Source organism: Macaca mulatta, chromosome 16 (assembly GCF_049350105.2).
Source record: "Macaca mulatta isolate MMU2019108-1 chromosome 16, T2T-MMU8v2.0, whole genome shotgun sequence".
In the NCBI taxonomy this organism is placed as follows: Eukaryota; Metazoa; Chordata; class Mammalia; order Primates; family Cercopithecidae; genus Macaca; species Macaca mulatta.
In genome coordinates this window covers 15,118,985-15,135,715 of record NC_133421.1, presented here as the reverse complement: position 1 = coordinate 15,135,715, position 16,731 = coordinate 15,118,985, and the positions used below count along the sequence as shown (strand labels likewise).

Below are 16,731 nucleotides of genomic sequence, written 5' to 3'. Positions count from 1 at the left end.
TGGCTCACGCTTGTAATCCCAGCACTTTGGGAGGCCGAGGTGGGCGGATCACGAGGTCAGGAGATCAAGACCATCCCGGCTAACACGGTGAAACTCCATCTCTACTAAAAAAATACAAAAAACTAGCCGGGTGTGGTGGCGGGCGCCTGTAGTCCCAGCTACTCAGGGGGTTAAGGCAGGAGAATGGCGTGAACCCGGGAGGTGGAGCTTGCAGTGAGCCGAGATCGTGGCCATTGCACTCCAGCCTGGGCTACACAGCCAGACTCCGCCTCAAAAAAAAAAAAAAAAAAAAAAAAAAATGAATGTGTGATAGTGAATACTAATGAGTAACCACACAAAGCAGGAATCATAGAGACTCCGTCTCTCCAGATATTCAATCTTAGATAGAGATTCAGCACTACCCTTTTCCAGGTGGGTGACTTTGAAAAAGTTAATTTAAATATCTAACCTTCAGTTTTATCTCCTCCAAATTGGGAATCATACTTGGAGAGGTTGTGGTAGAAAAAAATGTTAGAAATATTATGCGTAGTGTGATTACCTGAATGTGTAACATAGTAAATGCTCAATAAGGAACCTGACTTTCCCCAGCAATAGATTTTATATCACTTCTTTCCCTCTATCCCCTGCATATCATGTGAGGTGTGCTGAACTCCTACTAACCTTAGTTAGTAGGAGAGGGATCAGGTTCAAGAGACCAAAGAAGAGACCCAGAGCCAGCAAATGAGACATGGGGTATTATTTTTATTTTATTATTATTTTTATTATACTTTAAGTTCTAGGGTACATGTGCACAACGTGCAGGTTTGTTATATATGTATACATATGCCATGTTGGTGTGCTGCACCCATTAACTTGTCGTTTACATTAGGTATAACTCCCAGTGCAATCCCTCCCCACTCCCCACAACAGGCCCGGGTGTATGATGTTCCCCGCCCTGTGTCCAAGTGTTCTCATTGTTCAATTCCCACCTATAAGTGAGAACATGCGGTGTTTGGTTTTCTGTCCTTGCGATAGTTTGCTCAGTATGATGGTTTCCAGCTTCATCCATGTCCCTACAAAGGACATGAACTTACACATGGGGTATTATTAGGGATTTACATATAGGGTACAGAATCCAGTGGCGGTGGGTTGAACAAGATATCTTCCTTACCTACTGTCTAGTGGTGGCGGGCTAGGCAGCAACACTGCAACCCCTTGCAAACAGCATGCAATTTATATGACATTTTCACCTAATACTCTCCCCTTAGTTACCTCCTTCTGGTAACCTTCATTTAACCCAAAACTCAGGGGCTCAGTCCCCTGTATGGCCCATGGGTGCTCAGAAGTTCCTCATAGACAAGGAATCAAGGAATGGGTCTCCCGGTTGGCCATGCCCAGTTTCCCAAGAACGGAACACACATTCAGATGCCTGTGCCATACGGGGTCAATCTGAGGGTATGCCTAAGTTATTGCTATCGGGTGTGTTTGCCCTATAAGTCCATTTATTTTCTTCATAGGAGTCATCATTCAGTATCTGAACTTATTTTTATTTATTTTTGTTTTATATCTTTCTTCAGACCACCATTTTGGTGACAGCAAGAATTAGCCCTCTTGTTCTTTTTTTCTTTTTTCTTTTTTCTTTTTTTTTTTTTTTTTTGAGACGGAGTCTGGCTCTGTCGCCCAGGCTGGAGTGCAGTGGCGCGATCTCTGCTCACTGCAAGCTCCGTCTCCTGGGTTCAAGCAATTCTTCCGCCTCAACCTCCCAAGTAGCTGGGACTACAGCCAAGCGCCACCATGCCCGGCTACTTTTTGTATTTTTTTAGTAGAGACGGGGTTTCACCATATTGGCCAGGATGGTCTGGAACTCCTGACCTGGTGATCCTCCCGCCTTGGCCTCCCAAAGTGCTGGGATTATAGCCGTGAGCCACTGCACCTAGGCCCTTCTTGTTCTTAACTCTATCCTTAGTATGTTGCACATGTAAGCCACATAATAAATGTTGGATAAATGAACAAAAGAAATTATTATTAGTATTATTATTGATTTGGATACCTGAGACTAAATAAGTCTTTTCAAGCTTTTCATATAGTTTGTTTTTAGTATTCTACTAGTTGTTTTTTTGTTTGTTTGTTTTTGTTTTTTGAGGTGGAGTCTCACTCTGTTGTCCAAGCTGGAGAGTGCAGTACTGTGATCTTGGCTCACTGCAACCTCCACCTACTGGGTTCAAGTGATTCTCCTGCCTCAGCTTCCCGAGTAAGTGGGATTACATGTGCCTGCTACCACGCCCGGCTAATTTTTTTTTTTTTTTTTTTTCTTTTTTAGACAGAGTCTCGCTCTGTCTCCCAGGCTGGAGTGCAGCAGCGCGATCTCAGCTCACTGCAAGCTCCGCCTCCCGGGTTCACGCCATTCTCCTGCCTCAGCCTCCTGAGTAGCTGGGACTACAGACGCCCGCCACCACGCCCGGCTAATTTTTTGTATTTTTAGTAGAGACGGGGTTTCACCGTGTTAGCCAGGATGGTCTGGATCTCCTGACCTTGTGATACGCCCGCCTGGGCCTCCCCAAAGTGCTGGGATTACAGGCGTGAGCCACCGCGCCCGGCCACTCCCGGCTAATTTTTGTATTTTCTTTGTTTTAAGTAGAGACAGGGTTTCACCATGTTGGCCAGGCTGACCTCAAATTGCTGACCTCAAGTGGTCTGCCCGCCTCGGTCTCCCAAAGTGCTGGGATTACAAACATGAGCCATGGCGCCCGGCCTCCGCTAGGATTCTTGTCCTGAGTATATTACACTCTAGCAAAATGTTTACATGCCCTTTTGCCCATAGTTCAATAATTCATAATTCATATATTATGCCATATATGTCTTATTAATATAAAATAGGTCTTGACCTTTCTATACATCTGTACTTGAGTAAGAACGATCTACATTTAATGACTGGATTGATGAGGCAGGGATTGGTGCAGGTGGAGTTAATTATGGTGACAGGTAGATTTTGGATCAAATAGAAAAACCTAGCATTGTTTTCAAGAGATTATTGGCCCAATCATCATAGATGCCAAGAAATTTAATTGAAAGGCTTTCTTTTTTTTTCTTTTTTTTTTTTTTTTTTTTTTGAGACGGAGTCTCGCTCTGCCACCCAGGCTGGAGTGCAGTGGCCGGATCTCAGCTCACTGCAAGCTCCGCCTCCCGGGTTCACGCCATTCTCCTGCCTCAGCCTCCCAAGTAGCTGGGACTACAGGCGCCCGCCACCTCGCCCGGCTAGTTTTTTGTATTTTTTAGTAGAGACAGGGTTTCACCGTGTCAGCCAGGATGGTCTCGATCTCCTGACCTCGTGATCCGCCCGTCTCGGCCTCCCAAAGTGCTGGGATTACAGGCTTGAGCCACCGCGCCCGGCCAATTGAAAGGCTTTCTAAAAGTCTCCTGACCTCATTATATCTGCCAGGAGGCAACAAGGACTAGTGTAAGGCGAAAGTGAAGATGGGGAAGAATTGGAAGAGATTCCAATTTCAAATTTGTTTCCTGAGAAACAAAATAAAATAAAATTGTTCATTGACAGTTTGGGTTTTTTTGTCTCTTTTTTGTTATATCATGCTCTAGATTTTTATAATATCACATTAGATTCGGTGATTTATGTTGCCATATATTTTAAGTTTATAATTAAAGTAACAGCTAACAGACTCTGCTTAAAGTACATTATGTAAATTATCTTACCCTGCCACAAAATCTTCTATGATATATATATATATATATGTGTGTGTGTTTTTTGTTTGTTTGTTTGTTTTTGAGACGGTGTCTCATTCTGTCACCAGACTGGAGTGCAGTGGCACGATCTCAGCTCACTGCAACCTCCGCCTCCTGGGTTCAAGCAATTCTCCTGCCTCAGCCTCCCAAGTAGCTGAGACTACAGGCGCGGTCCACCACGCTCAGCTAATTTTTGTATGTTTAGTAGAGACAGGGTTTCACCGTGTTGGCCAGGATGGTTTTGATCTCTTGACCTCATGATCCGCCCGCTTCAGCCACCCAAAGTGCTGGGATTACAGGCATGAGCCACCACGTCCGGGCTCTTCTATGGTATTATTAGCATCATGTCCATTTTAGAGATGATGAGGCTTGGAGTAATGTGCCCAAGGTGTCACAGGTGCTAGATAATTGTATGGTGATTTGAACACAGGTGAGCCCACAGGTGATCATTACTACAGGGGTTCACAAGCTGTGGTCCAGCAACCCTAGCTTAAACTTGCTAGAAATGCAAACATTTATTTCTCACAGTTCCGGAGGCTGGAAGCCAGCATGGTTGGGTTCTGGTGAGGGCTCTTTTCTTGTTTATAGGTGGCTGCCTTCTTGCTGTGTCCTCTATGGTGGAGGCAAAGATCATCTTCTTTATGTCTCTTCTAATAAGGGCATTAATCTCATTCATGAGGGCCCCACCCTCATGGCCTAACAAGGGTCCCATCTCTAAATACCAACATATTAGAGATTAGAGCTTTAACACAGGAATTTGAGGGAGACACATTTAATCCATAGAAGGTGGTTTAGGGTTTGGAGTCGTAAGATGATATTGTATAATACCATGATAATATGTGGTTCTGACGAAAATGACAGATTAATGGAACAAAATAAAATGGCTCAGGATTCAGGAATGTGTCAAATTAAACATAAGATAAATGCATCATTTCAAGCCAGCGAGGAAAGACTAGGTATCAGGAAAACCAGTTCATTATTTGGGGATTAAAAAAAAAAAAGTTAGATTGTTACCTTACAACAAAGAGAGAAATTGATTATGTAAAAAATTTTACTCAGAATCCCTTTCTTATTAACTCTTTCTAATCTTGCTTTTTTCCTTAGGATATTTAATACATTAGTTTGAATTTCTGTGCCTATTCACAAAGATATCTAATCATATGCAAGCAAAATAGGGATTATCTTTTGTCTCAACATAACCATGTCTAAAATTTGCTATTTTTTCTTGTGTAAATGGAGTTTTGTTTGTTTGTTTGTTTTGTTTTGTTTTGTTTGAGACAGGGTCTTGCTTTGTCAACCAGCCTAGGGTGCAGTGGCACAATTATAGCTCATTGGAATTTCAACCTCCCATACTCAAGCCATCTTCCCACCTCAGCCTCCGGGGTAGTTGGGACCATAGGGTCATACCACCATGCCTGGCTAATTAAAACAAAAAAAAGAAAAGAAAAATTGGTAGAGTCAGGGTCTCACTATGTTGCCCAAACTGTTTTCTAACTCCTGAGTCCAAGTGATCCTCCTGTCTTGGCTTCCCAAAGTACTGGAATTATAAGCACAAGCCATAGCACTTGGCACTAAATGAGTCTTAAAAACTTGTGTTCTTAGATAGTCTGGGATTTCAGTCATTCTAAGTCCTTTAAAAGAGTATGGTCTGTGTCAGAGGTCAAGCTGTAAAAAGCTTAGAGGTGAGTTTGAGCTTTTAGTGTTTAATTAGTAAAGTTAAGCATTATCTTCATAGCCCCAGCTAATATAATTCCAGCAGTTAAAGGGCAGGGTGTTAAAGAGATGAGGCTATAAAATGCTCCCCTTTTTGGATAGGAAATAAAAGATACCTTCAGAGTAGTAACACTGGCAAAATCAATCTCTCTCTCGCTCCAGGAATTATGAGAAGTGGTCAAGTTTGCAAGAAAATCAACTACAGGCCTTTTCTAGGAAATGACAAAAGTTAGAATGAGCAGAAGCTCTGGGAGAAGGAAACTTTGGGGAGTTTTAACATTTTGAGGATGTTTCTATTAGTACTAAAAGTGTGAACGAAACAGAACAAGGAACTGCAGATTGAGTTGAAAAAGTGTGTTTTAGTCTGAGATAAAGTAAGAGTACTTTTAAGAGTAAGTTGTGTAAGTAGGACAATGCCCAGCTTAAGGATTAATATTGGCTTTGGAGTTAGGCAAAGGTGCAAGAGAGCTTGATCATGCCACTTCCCAGATGTTCAACTTCTGGCATGTTTGCTCATCCTCTTTGGACCTCAATTTCCCCAGCTGTCAAATGGGGCTAATACAACTTACATTCAAGGTGACCCTGGGAGGACTCAGTGAGATCGTGGTTGCAAGGCACTTAACACATAGTAAAAGCTAAAAAATATTAGCTATTATTATTAATTGTATTGACTAATTATTGCATTATTATTATTATTATTATTATTATTATTTTGAGGTGGAGTTTCACTCTTGTTGCCCAGGCTGGAGTGCAATGGCACAATCTCTACTCACCGGAACCTCCGCCTCCCTGGTTCAAGTGATTCTCCCTGCCTCAGCCTTCCTGAGTAGCTGGGATTACAGAAATGTGCCACCATGCCTGGCTAATTTTGTACTTTTAATAGCGACTGGATTTCTCCATGTTGGTAAGGCTGGTTTCAAATTCCCAACCTCAGGTGATTTGCCCCCCTTGGCCTCCCAAAGTGCTGGGATTACAGACATCAGCCACCGCACCTGGACTATTGCATTATTAATTAGCTATTATTATTAATTGCATAGTCATGTGTGTTGTGACTTGAATTGGGTCCTCCCAAAAGATACGTTCAAGTCCTAACCCATAGTACCTGTGAATGTGACTTTATTTGGAAAGAGTCTTTGGAAATTAAGATTTAAATTAAGATGAGGTTATACTGAATTAGGGTGGACCCTAAATCCAATCACTTGTATCCTTAATAGAAGAGACACAGACACAGACACACACAGAGGGAAGATGATCATATGCAGAAACTGAAGTAACACATCTACAAGGGAGAAACATCAGGGAATGCTAGCAGACACTAGAAGCTAGGAAGCAAGGAACAGGTAAGGAAATACCCTTCCCTAGATATTATCCCTTTCAGAGAGATATATCCCTTTCAGAGGGAGCATGTCCTGTCAACACCTTGATTTTGGACTGTTAGTCTGCAGAGGTAAGATAAAATAAATTTCTATTGTTTTAACCCATCTAGTTTTCAGTAATTCGTTAAAGTAGTTCTAGGAAATGAATATAGTACTTAATCTTTCACTTTTAGTTGTTTAACAATATGCCTGGAAAACCTATATTATTGTATAGAAAAAAATAATAATTAAAAATGTACATTTATTTAACTGTTGTTCTATATGTGTTTTCATTAAAAAAATTAATTGATGCCATCATTTTGCCCCAGAAGTTTCAGTACAACTTGAAAAAAACTATCAGACAAGGCAAGAGAGGAGATGGACATTAGTACTTTGGGGTTGACATCATTTGGATTTTTGTCTCCAGTGGCAAAAATGCAATAGAGGAGAAAGCAGTAAAGGGATGAATGTTGCAAATAGTACTGTAAGAGCCTGAGCCCGTATCTGACCTGGAATAGAAACCTCACGGGAAACAGAAAATAAAAGTTCTCTTCTTGGTAACCACTGTCTACTTCGTTTTCAGTTACCCAAGTGTGCACCAAGCCTTCTTATGATTTTGCAGGTAATGCAATATTTTCCATCATCTCTAAAATTTCATTTATTTTCTACCACCTCCAGGGATTTTATGTGCTTTATGAAATAACTTGCTCAAGGTGAAATTTGCTTAAGTGGAATATTAAATAACCTGAGGAGTACCTGCAATGATTATTCTAATTCCAGTTAATATTCAGGTTCAGCTGTATTCATCATTTTTTTTTCAACTTAAAAAAAAAATCAATTACTAGCAGGTCCTAAGAGAACAATCAATTCAAACTTCTTGCAGTAAATATAAAGCTATTCATGTTAATGTGTGTCTATATGCTTGCATATGATGTGTGCCTGCCTCCACTAGGTATTCCAGAAAACAATGAAGAGGAGATTATTTTGGCAGTGAGGGTAGAAGAGATCCCTGAGTTGAAAGTATATCAATTCTTAAAAGCTCTGTAAATATTTATTAACTTGATTAAATAGAGCTGTTTAGACTGTAGGAGATTGAGCCATCCATACTTTAAAACTGTATTTAGTTCTGATTAAGTAAATATGCATAGAAACTACCAGTAATTAATCTTTCACTTGGAGTGCTTAATCATATGACTCAAAAATCTATAGTGTGTGGAAAATAATTAGAACTAAAAAGAAAAACAAAAAATCATTTGTTGAAAAAGGTGGCATGGATAGATGCTTTAAGGTATGCCTTATAGGTTCCCTTTAGTAAACTCATTTAGTAAACTTCTTCAGTGACTGCTGCAGACACAAAATATTGGATAGGACAATCATGTATGTAAAAATTAACTTCCTTGCGCTTTTTGAAAATTGAACTGAATTTCCATTTTCAGGGCCCATTTTTCTTGGTCCATTCTGGGTAATCTCAGGGTCTCTCCCCGACCCCCACCCCACAGCCTTTATCAATTCCTCTGATCTTGCCCCCAGGTCTCCTGGGTGGTCTTAGAGAATGCCAAGATATCATAGGGAATCTCGTTTTGGCTACCATTATCCGTACATAGGCCATCTGGCCCTTGGTCACCACTCCATAGCGATCACAGCTGTACTAGCTACAGAGACCATGGCTTCTCCAGACCTGGATACTTTTTAATTGTTTCTGTGCCTTTTCCATTTTGGAGCTTTGAGGGGCCCCTGGAGAGTGATTGGAGGTGCTACATCATAGGTGTTCTTTTTTTTTCTGCTCTCATGATTCTCTGGGCTCTTTGAGACTCACCCCTTCCCTGGGCCCTCCTATAGGCCTCCTTTACTTTCAGATTCCCTCAAGGGATCTCAGGACCCATGTCTTACCTCCAGCTTCTGCTACACTTGTGGCTTAGAAATGGTTCTTGCTTAGGAACCAGGAACATTTCACTCTCACTTTCCCCCTAACTTACCTCCCTCTCCTGCAACACAAGGAATGCTTTTAAGTCTCCTCTAGAGATGGGGAGCCAAGAAAACTAACTCAAAGTCCTCTTACTTTTCAGGTTTAGTGTATATGCCCACCTCCTTCAAACAATCATCTAAAGATTAATTTTTAATCTACTATGAAAAGCATATGGTACCTTTAAAATAAAGGAGTACCGATATTATAATAAAACAAAAAAAAAAGTATGGTCCTCTACTTTCAGAAAACAAATTGAGAAGAGAACAAATAGAATAACCATGTCGCCCTCATTGAATCGACTTTTAACAATACGTTACTTATTTCAGTATGTCTCATTTTCAAACTGTGAATTCTTCTTCCTTCTGATGCTTTGTTTTTATTCTACCCAATGTTGAAAACCTAGATGCTCTACTCAAACATGTCTCTTGACCTTTTTGCACACTAATTTATTTTTAAATGAGTTATATTTCAAAAACCCGTACCCATTTCTTGCATGTATCACAGAATATGAAAGAATTTACTCAGGGTACAAGCAAGAAGCATGAGGCGATCTCTATGTAATTATAAACCTTTTCAATTATTTTTGGCCAAATCAATAATTCATGAAAATTGCCATTTGTCAGGACCTCGGTGAAACCCCTATCCCTTGGGGAGAGTGGGCCCTCCGAGAAATTACAGAACAAAGAAAATTCCAGATACTTGGTGAAATATCCCCCTACCTCGTCTCAAAGTAAACCAGGCCCTCACTATATGCAGCTGAGGCCCCAATATGTTCACAAAACATTCGTCCTCTGAAGTTCCTGATAATAGCAATCCCTATAAAGCTGAGGATTGTGTTTGCTGATGGGTGTTCCTCAGAACAATGAATGTTACCGGATAGGGCATGAACAAAGAGAACCCATGATCCTCAAACCTTGGAAAATGTTGAATTCAGCACAATTTAACTAGTATCTTCACTGCGACATCATCTCAGAGACTATAATATGCTAATGTCTATCGGGAATGTTCAAGAGACGATATGGTCCCCCAAATTTGTTTCATCACAGTATCGTTTTTTATGGGACATTTTTCAGGGTGAAGATGATACCTGGGGAAATGCTGGCCTCTTTGAATACTGGAAATGACAAGAAGAAAACCTGAGCATCCACACAGAGAAAGACCTGCTAGGAAAACCGTGGTGCTGAGTGTACTACCCAGCCTTCAGTGAATATCAGCCATCTTTCATCTCCCTTCCTCATCATCCCGCTGGTCCAGACTGCAAAGAGTTCTGGACACTCATTTTGGTAAGAGCAATTCTTACCATTGGTAATAATTTTCATTTGTTTTGTTTCTCAATCTGGGATACCCACATTGCTCATATCCATCTGCAGAAATCTTACTTCTACAAGGCCCTATTTAAATTTCACTTACTTGGAAATTCTTGGTGATCTCTCTCTCTCATTTTATTTTAACTCACTCTCAATAATAACTCCCAGTTTAGCAATGGATAGATTTTTAATCATCATCTCACCTGAGGCTGAGAATACAATCTTGCCCCCAACACGAGATTAGTAAGAATTGTATATGATTTAGACAGCAATTGAAATAGTCACTGTGACTTCATTTCAGGCCTGCTTTGTCCTGCAGTGAGAGCTGACTTGTGACCAAAGCTGTAGCTTCTATTCTAAAAGTGACTTGAACCAGCCTCTGTCCCTGCTTGCCCTCTTGTCTGCTGCCCACTCAGGGCTACACCTCCTGGCACATCCCCAAGTCAGTTTGGAGCAGGGCATCAGCATGCCTGACTGCAAAGACAGAAGACAAAACCAGCCAGTAAATAGACACAAGGCCAACTGTGAAGAAGAATTCAATGGCAATAATCGCAGTGGCTTTTGATTTTTGCTTTTCATTTACCTGCTTTATCTACCCTATCACAGGGTTTTCTGCTGCTTTCTTTGGAAGATAGTTTAGAGTTTTCTATTTGTACCCTCTGCTGACAACATAGTTTAGGCTGATATGATTTCATGACTGGCACCTAACTAGAGCTTCTCTACTGGGTTATCTACTTCAAGCTTTTCCAACCCATCCAGCATGCAGTCCTCAAAGCAATTTTCTAAAATGCTAACTTCATTATTCCTGGGATTGAGAATAAGAAATCAGGCACTTGAATTTGAGCGCTGAACATCCTGAGGTCCTATTTTTGTTTGTTTGTTTCTTTATTTTTATGTGCTTTGACTCTCAATAAACCTAAGGTTGCCAGGTGCGGTGGCTCATGCCTGTAATCCCAGCACTTTGGGAGGCCGAGGCAGGTGGATCACGAGGTCAGGAGATCGAGACCATCCTGGCTAACATGGTGTAAACCCCGTCTCTACTAAAAACACAAAAAATTAGCCGGGCGTGGTGGTGGGCGCCTGTAGTCCCAGGTACTCAGGAGGCTGAGGCAGGAGAATGGCATGAACCTGGGAGGCGGAGCTTGCAGTGAGCCGAGATCGCGCCACTGCACTCCAGCCTGGGCGACAGGGCGAGACTCCGTCTCAATAAAAAAACAAACAAACAAACAAACAAACAAACAAAAAACCTAAGATTTTGAGACCAGGTAGCTTTCTATCCCCAGCAAGTCCGAGTTAGTCCTTTTTTCCTCCTAATATTGTTGTGATTAAAATAAGTTCAGAGAAGCAAATGGTTTTCATTCATGAACAATAAAGCTTTCGAACACTATATTGGAATTATTTGCACATAAAATCCAAAACAACGGGTATATTTTGTTATATAAGAATAATCAATTAGACTTCAAAAGCAAACACTCCTGTTTTATAGTCAATAATTTAGTAATGTGTTAAACCCCTATTACAGTAAATAAAAATGGCTGTTTAAAATGTCAGAAATAGTTAACTCCAGTTGAGCAGGCTCTCTGGAGTCAGGCTAGGTGGCCTCAGTTCAGGCCTGACTGGTGTTCTGGGAACAGGAAAACAGGTGCAGTCATACAGGTGACAGCCGGTGGGTCCTGGTAGGTTTCAGCTGGTGGGCATGGAGTGGCACAGGTTGGCATCATTAAAAATATCACTGGTGACCCAGCTACCTGGGTGGGCTGAGGCAGGAGAATGGTGTGAACCCGGGAGGCGAAGCTTGCAGTGAGCCAAGATCGCGCCACTGCACTCCAGCCTGGGCGACAGAGCAAGATTCCGTCTCAAAAAAAAAAAAAAAAGAAAGAAAAAGAAAAAAAAATCACTGGTGAAAATGTCTGATTAGGCAAGCAAGGAAGCTTGTAGGGTAGAATAGAAAACCAAATTTGGACTGGGCATGTTGGCTCATGCCTGTGATCCCAGCACTTTGGGAAGCCAAGGTGGGTGAATCGTTTGAGCCCAGGAGTTTGAGACCAGCCTGGGCAACATGGTGAAGCAATATCTCTAGAAAAAGTACAAAAATTTGCCAGTACTGGTGGTGCACGCCTGTAGTCCCAGCTACTCGGGAGGCTGAAGCAGGAGGATTGCTTCGGCCCAGAAGGTGGAGCCTGCAGTGAGCTGAGATGACACCACTGCACTGAAACCTGGGTGACACAGTGAGAACCCGTCTCAAGAAAAAAAAAAAAAAAAAAAAGGGAGAAAACCACATCTGTTGAAATTGAGAGAGACCTGATATTTTAACATCCTGATGAATCTTGAAAATGACAACAACAACAACAGAATTTATCAGTGCACATAACTACTAGCTCCAGGGTAGAGATGAATCTAGGACCTCAGATTAAGTTTCCTGGAATCTCCTTCTTGCTTGCCTCTGCATTCCTGTGTTGACTCCATCAGAGAGGAAAACATGGTAACCAGCAGCTCAGGCTTACATGCTGTCAGCCCAGCAGCCCAGGGGGAAGAGCACTTCCTTTTTCAGTAGTTGCAGCAAAGTCCTAGAGTTGAACCTCTGAGCCTGACCTGATTTACTTGCATCTTTTAAACCAAACCCTCTGGACAGGAAGCTGGGCTACTTAGACAGCTAAAGCCAGGGGGTCAGGCTGGCTTTATTGGGATTTTGTGATGTGAGTCCAAGGAAGAGTATTTGCCCCGAGGAAAATCTGGGTGCTGTTATTGGAAGAGCAGGAGAGAAAAATTAGAGCTATTCACTGCCATCACTCCCCAACTCTCATCTACCTCTCAACATACATAGCAGAAAGCACTCTTCCCCCGGACTCGCGAACGTCTGGGGCAGATTTTGTCAGGAGAGCGCTAGAACCCATGTGAGTCCCCTTGACACCACTGTGCCCATTAGATCAAGGTACTGCTTCTTCTAAAAACATTTTATTGCCATCTGACAAAACATTAGCATTATAAATTACAAATCTGCAATGACCGACATGCAAATGACATCCTGGAATGTGATTAAAGTAAATTCAGAGAAGCAAATGGTTGCCATTCGTGAATAATAAAGCATAACATAAAAAATATAAAAATGTAAAAAAAATACATTAAGTTGGGTATAATCTTCACAGCCTAACTAACTGTGGTCCTAAGTTTGGTATTCCGTTGTCCACTGTATTCCTTTTCAGGTGAACAGGGGCAATTTTGCAAGGTTCCTTAATAATTTCTTGACTTCAGTGCTTCTTTTCTTTTTCTTTTCTTCTTCTTCTTCTTTTTTTTTTTTTGTTTTTTGTTTTTTGTTTTTGGTCTTCAAGGTGGTTTCTGGCAGCAAAATCCTGATGCAAGTCTTGAGAGTGAGAATAATGGAAGCAAAATATTGGGTGACAATACTACGAAAAAAGGAACATGACTTCTCATCTGGTAACTTCATTCTCAGGAATTGGGCGTAACCTACAGAAAACATGAGGAGTGGGTAGGTCAGGAAACAGACTACAACGTAATGTAGAAGTCTATGACAAGCCCCAGAGGCTGCAGAAATCTAACGCCTGCTTCTAGGAAACTTTCTTAAGTTAATAGATAGAAATACTTTCTTTCCTTTCTCCCTGTCATTGCACACACATTGACTGAATTTTTTTTTCACATGAAAGTTTTTAGTTTATTAATCTTCTCATGAAAAGTCCAAAATGGGCACAGGTAGCCTTTACTGCAGCACCTTCATTCCTTCGGCTTTTTGCCAGCACCAACATTGGCCTTTGCAGTCCCCCTGACTTTCTTCATTCTGTTCTTGTGTTCCTTTCATGGCTTTCTTGAGGTCTTTTTCTTCTCATACAGGCCATGTCTTGCAAGTCTATGTTTGGGTTCATCTTTCTTTGCACAATCCAGGGAGTCATGAATCATGCCAAAGCCAGTTGTCTTGCCACCACCAAAATGAGCTCTGAATCCAAATACAAAGATGACATCCGGTGTGGTCTTGTACATTTTGGCTAGTTTTTCCCGAATTTCTGTCTTAGGCACTGTGGCCTTCCCGGGGTGAAGGACATCAATGACCATTTGTTTCCTCTGAAGTAGTCGGTTGGTGATGAACTTTCTAGTGCGGATAGTTACGATGTCATTCGTGATGGTGGCCTATCTTCAGACAGTCAGGGAGGAAAAAGCTGACTGAATTTTTAGAAAATCACTGCATAAACCCTGTAGAATAGATTTAACTATCCTCCATTGATGGACATCTAAGCCATCAATTTTTTTTTTTTTTTTTTTTTTTTTGATACAGGGTCTCACTGTATCACCCAGGCTGGAGTGCAGTGGCACTATTTCAGCTCACTGCAACCTCTGCCTCCAGGGTTCAAGTGATTCTCCTGCCTCAGCCTCCCGAGTAGCTGGGACTACAGGCACCTGCCGCCGCGCCTGGCTAATTTTTGTATTTTTAGTAAAGATGGGGTTTCACCATCTTGGCCAGGCTGATCTTGAACTCCTGACTTCGTGATCCACCTGCCTTGGCCTCCCAAAGTGTTGGAATTACAGGCGTGAGCCACCGAGCCCGGTCCCATATATATATATATATATATGCATATATGTGTGTGTGTATATATATGTGTGTGTGTATATATATATACATATTAAAAGGAGAAACAGTTTCTTAACACTAAAATAGGGATAAATGAAGATTTGGTTATAGTTAATCATTCAACAAATATTGATTGACTGCCTCTTGGGTGGCACTTATTCTTTGTTGCTCAATGTCCCCACCTGCCCCACATTCCTCAAGACTCAGTTCGAAATCTACCACCTCCACCAATTCTCCCTCTAGTTTCTAGCCAACAATTGATTGTCATTTTTGCTCTCTTCTAATAGGAATTTGTCACACAACTGGAATCCTGCTCTCCTGACTTGATACTGTTTCTAGCTAATAATTGATTGTCATTTTTGCTCTCTTCTAATAGGAATTTGTCACACAACTGGAATCCTGCTCTCCTGACTTGATACTGTGTAGGAGAGCTTTCTAGAAATGCAAAGTGGCCTTGTCAGTCTCCACCAGTGTCTCACAAAAGTGCAGCCCGTCAAGAAAATTGTACAAGATCCTCAAGATCTGCTCTTGATTTCTGCTCTGGTCTTATTCTCCTGCTACTTCCAGCTCTCTTTAGTAGCTCCACTAAGCCAATCACTTACTTCATTCCGACTGAAACACAAGCTGTTCACAGGACCCCACGTCCTCTCTGGTCTCTTGGCTTTTTTTTTCTTCTTTGAGACAGAGTTTCCCTCTTGTTGCCCAAGCTGGAGTGCAATGGTGCGATCTTGGCTCACTGCAACCTCCGCCTCCTGGGTTCAAGCGATTCTCCTGTCTTAGCCCCCCGAGTAACTGGGATTACAGGCGCACGCCACCCTGCCCAGCTAATTTTTGTATTTTTAGTAGAGACTGGGTTTCTTCATGTTGGCCAGGCTGGTCTCGAACTCCTGACCTCAGGTGATCTGCCCGCCTCGCCCTCTCAAAGTGCTGGGATTACAGGCATGAGACACTGCATCCGGTGTCTTGGCTTTTTAATGAAGTGTGCTCAGGCCCTGCCCCACCTCTGGATACATAAGTCCATTCAACACATCTTTACTGGGCATCTCCTTACAACAGGTAACATGCTAGATGTTCTAGGTATACTAATGGGCAATGGGGTAGGATCCCTTGGAGTGCTTGTAGTCTAAGGGGGAGACATAGACACAACCACACATCTATATAGCAAGAAACTCTCATACAGTCTGCAAGGAACAGTGCTGGGCACTATTAGCATCCATACCAGGAGATCTCATTAAACCAGGGGCAAGAAATGGACCAGGAAAACATCCTTGAAGGTGAGTTTAGAGCTGATATCTGAAGAACAGGTTGGGGTAGGGGAGCAGTGCATTCTAGGTAGAAACACCACGTGCCTCAAATCAGAAAGAAACAGGTCAGCTGGGTGCGGTGGCTCATGCCTGTAATCCCAGAACTTTGGGAGGCCGAGGCAGGTGGATCACCTGAGGTTGGGAGTTCGAGACCAGCCTGACCAACATGTAGAAACCCCATGTCTACTAAAAATGCAAAATTAACCGGGTGTGGTGGCGCATGCCTGTAATCCCAGCTACTCGGGAGGCTGATGCAGGAGAATTGCTTGAACCCAGGAGGCGGATGTTGCAGTGAGCAGAGATTGCACTATTGCACTCCAACCTAGTCAACAAGAGCAAAACTCTGCCTCCAAAAAGGAAGGAAGGAAGGAAGGAAGGAAGGAAGGAAGGAAGGAAGGAAGGGAGGGAGGGAGGGAGGGAGGGAGGGAGGGAGGGAGGGAAAGGAAGGAAGAAAGAGAAAGAAAGAAAGGAAGAAAGAGAAAGAAAAAAGAAAGAAAGAGAGAAAGAGAGAAAAGAAAGAAAGAAGGAAAGGAAGAGGTGAAATTTGTGAATTGAAAATGAATCTGGTGAGTGTGGAACATAAAGTCTGATAGTTTATTGAATACAATATAATTCTGCATTCTAAGGGGTGCATTCATGTTTTGGCTCACTAAGCTCATAAGCTCTTAAATCTGTGTCCCCACTTGTGGGACATACTCTGTTCTGAATGCCTTTTACTCTTAATCTCTATCCTGACCTGGGTGTAGCTCACATCAGTGGGCTCCTGAGTTCATTGGCTTCTGCGTTAGTT

General features: G+C 42.0%; 1 pseudogene; it reads right to left on the bottom strand.

The window, feature by feature from the left end:
* Positions 1-13,071: 13,071 nt before the first annotated feature.
* Positions 13,072-14,227, bottom strand: LOC718267 (small ribosomal subunit protein eS24 pseudogene; annotated as a pseudogene).
* Between the last annotated feature and the right edge of the window lie 2,504 nt (positions 14,228-16,731).